Consider the following 3,790-nt stretch of genomic DNA (forward strand, 5'->3'; position numbering starts at 1 on the left):
GCGGTTTCGACTTTTGGTTTCAAGACCGGGACTCTGCTATGAAAGGGGCACCTGACGAGGCGAAGGGACTGAGCGTGCCGGTGAAGCCGTGTTCGCGACCCGCGTGGCCCTTGGAATCAGCCCGGGAGCCCGATAACCACCCTGAGATTCAGACTTGACGGATCCGGGACGCGGCGTGGGCGCCCCCGGCCCCCCACCTCCCAGCGTGCGGCCGGGGCTTGGAGGCAGGCGCAGCAGCCCCGGGCCCGTGCAGACCTCCCCCTACTGCTTCTGCGCCTGCTGTTCCGAATCTCTGGATTTTCCTTTTCCGCGTCGCTCAGGCAAGACCCGAACGGCTTGCCTGGTCAGGGTGGTTACGAAGACCCCAGGTGACACCCCCACAGCCGGCTCAGGTCCGGGCCACGGATGAGCAGAGGGGCCAGAACCTGCACGTCCACCCTCCTGAGCTGACAGGTAGAAAATGGTTCTTGGCTTTCAGGAGCAAGCAAAGGGCTCTTGAAAGGCCCCACTCATATTCCCCAGGGAGCCTGAAGCTGATGGGGCGGCCTCAGAGCTCAATTTGACGGAGGAGGGGGGGCCCTGAAATAAGGTCTAGACTGAGAAGTTTCTGGACAACCAACTGCTGATTAGAATCTGCTTTTCCACTTTGGGCTTCAGGCTGGCCATCGCCCAAATCAAGGTCCTGGGACAGTGGAATGAGCCTGAGCTGACAGCAGCCCCCAAGTGGGTTGACTGAATGAAGGGACAGAGCTGCTGAAAGGCAGCCTGCGGACCTGACGCATCCGGGTCTCTCCATCCGGGTCTCTCTGTGGGAAGCACCGTCTGCAGGGCCAGCTCTCTGCAGGAGGCAGCACAGGCGGGGGCAAGGGTGCCTGTCACAGGCAGGCCAGGATAGGCAGGCTGGGGACGGTGGAGGAGTCGGAGCTGTGAGGACACCCCCTTTCTGGGCCCCCCAGCCCCCTTCCCCCAGCCAGGGCGTGTTCCTGCAGCCAGTCACTCTTTGTCCCCCCAGGGGAGCTGAGGGCTGGACCACTTTTATCAGACCCTTCCCTACGGCCAGTCTCCCTCACCTTGGACCTGGAGCTGACCTCTTACGGTGTGCCACCGACAGGGCTCCTTGAGAGATCTCCTGGAATGAATCCATAGATGGTTTTGAACCTAAGGCACCGGCAGGTCCTCCTCCCTGGGCCTCAAGAGGTGGATGGTTCCCCAAAGGCTGACCTGAGCTCAAAGGGGTCGTGTTTCCTGTTCTCCACTGCCCCACCCCCACCCCTCAGGCTTGGGCTGAAGTTTTTACCGGGAGAGTTCAAACAGTAGGCTTTGTTCCCTAAGTGCTGCTGGGGGTTCGGCTGACCAGCTGACCCCTCTGACCTCTGGCCCTAAACGTCAGTTATTGCCAGAAAGTGCCTTTTATTCCCCAAAACCTTCCCCTCCCCTTTCTTGTCAGTCTGGGAGGAGGGTGGTCAGTGTGTGGCCAGCTGAGGCCCCCCTAGAACTCAGTGTCCCAGGCCAGGGGTGCCCCCTAGAGTCAAGCCCCAGACTGGGCCCAGGGCCCTCAGCCTTCCTGGGAACACCTGCCCCTTTCACCATCAGAGGGGACCGCAGCCCCGGTTGGGCTCACCCTGTGTCCGGCTCACCCCGTGCACCGCCTGGAGCAAAGAAGGGACTTCTGGCACCGTGGTCACCAACGGGCTATAACGTCTCCCATCTTGTAATAGCCACAGAATGTCATGATTACGTAACTGTTCGAAAGCAACACGGTTCAATTAAATCCGGACTCATACGGCCTAGCCTGTCATCCTGGGGGTTTCCATACGAAGGAACTGAAAGCAGGGGCTCAGCCCGACATTTGCACACCGAGTTCGTGGTGGCATCGCTCACACCGGCCCGGCGGCGGGACAGCCCCAGCGCCGGCCCCTGGTGGCCCGATCAACGAGACCTGCGCGCTACAACCAAGTGTTGTTCGGTCTGCAAACGGGCAGCTCCATCCGGCGCCCCAACACGAATGAACTTCGAAGATGTTATGCTGAGAGAAACAAGTCATGAAAGGACAAACACCATAGGAACTCGCTTCTAATCAAGACACCGGAGCGTTCATGCAGCCGCAGAGCCCGCAGCGGCCGCCGGGGACACAGGAGCGCGCGGAGCTCGGCTTCTGCGACCCGAGGACGGAGGCGGTGCCGGCCGTGCAGCAGGGTGGGAGCCGGCGCCCCTGGCTGCACACTAAGCCGCGGTCCCGCGTGGGGGGGGGCACCCCAGGGAAGTTCCGCGCCTCCCCCCTGCCTCCCCTCGCCCGGCACCCCTTCCACCTGGCTGCTCCTGACTTCCAGCCTTTCCAAGTCAACCTGCGGCCTCGTGGCAGACTTGTGGCAGGGCGGCGTCCGGAAGTCACTGTGATTGTGACACGGTCTCGTGCGGTTGTTGACGCAGTCTCTGTTCAAGGATTTCTAAACACTTTTCTGATGTTTTTAGAACTCCCTTTGTGTTACCAAAGGCTCATTTTCTAGATCATTCCTAATTTTCATGGCATGTACTCCTGGCCAACTTTTATTTTTTTATTTTTAATTTTTTTCAAGTTTATTTATTTTGAGAGGGAGACAGAGCGAGTGAGGGGGAGGGACAGAGAGACAGGGAGAGACAGAATCCCAAGCAGGCTCCTCACACCATCAGTGTGGAGCCCGATGCAGGGCTCGAACTCATGAACCATAAAATCCTGACCTGAGCCAAAACCAAGAGTCTGACGCTCAACCGACTAAGCCCCCGGGCGAACCAGCTCCTGGTCAGCCTTTTAAAAGGAAGACCTACTAGTCTGTGAGCAGAAGCACCGTGAGGTGCAGATGAAGCGGATCCTGACTCTCCGGCTCAGAAGGCGGGCGGTCGAGCTAACTGGCAGGGTCTCTGCGGAGAAACAAAGGCTGAGGCAGGGTCACTGCCCCGGGGCCCGCACCCCGCTCCTGGCGTTTGAGAAACACGTCGTCGACGTTGACTAAACAGCATCCAGTGGTAGACATCCAGTGGGAACGAACAAAAGTTACTTCATTTTCTTGAATATCATCTCTATTAAAATGAGCTCAGTCTTTTTTCCTTTTCTTAATACTTTTTTTTAAAGTTTATTTATTTTGAGAGAAAGAGAAAGAGAGAGAGAGTGAGAGAGAGAATCCCAAGCAGGTGCCGAACTGCTAGCACCAAGCCCAACATGGGGCTCAAACTCACAGATTGTAAAATCATGACCTGAACTGAAATCAAAAGTCTGACATTCAACCAACTGAGCCACCCAGGCACCCCAGTAATTTTTTAAGTAGGCTCCATGCCCAACACGGGGCTTGAACTCAGCACCCTGAAATTAAGAGTCACATGCTCTATCAACTGAGCCAGTCAGGCACCCCTCCACCTTTCCCCCCCTATAAAAAATAAATAAATATCAGCACACTATTTCCCAGCCTGTGTTCCCCAGAATTAGTTGTAGCAGGGCAATGTAATACAGTAGATATCTTTTTTTTTTTTTTTTGAGATAGAGAGTGTGAGCAGGAGAGGGGCAGAGAGAGAGGGAGAGAGAGTTCCAGGCAAACTCCACACTGTCAGCACTGAGCCAGATGCAGGGTTCGAACTCATGAGCCATGTGATCATGACCTGAGCCAAAGTCCAATGCTCAACCGACTGAGCCCCTGGGCACCCCTGATTCAGTATGCGTCCAGAGTCTGCTACCTTGCAAATGTTTCTTTTCGTGTAAGAAAATTATAAACATAAAAATTATATATTTTTAAATGGTAAATATTCTGTTATGTACATT

The 3,790-nt window shown here is 55.9% G+C and overlaps 1 long non-coding RNA gene across 1 annotated transcript; it reads right to left on the minus strand.

Annotated features, from left to right (window-relative positions):
* Positions 1–6: 6 nt before the first annotated feature.
* LOC115288616 lies at positions 7–2,447 on the minus strand. The gene is made up of 3 exons (XR_003907117.1): positions 1,622–2,447; positions 1,071–1,129; positions 7–838 (listed from the first exon to the last, which is right to left on the minus strand). It is a non-coding gene; the product is annotated as an uncharacterized LOC115288616 (long non-coding RNA).
* Positions 2,448–3,790: the final 1,343 nt, after the last annotated feature.

This window comes from Suricata suricatta, chromosome 3 (genome assembly GCF_006229205.1).
Source record: "Suricata suricatta isolate VVHF042 chromosome 3, meerkat_22Aug2017_6uvM2_HiC, whole genome shotgun sequence".
NCBI lineage: Eukaryota > Metazoa > Chordata > Mammalia > Carnivora > Herpestidae > Suricata > Suricata suricatta.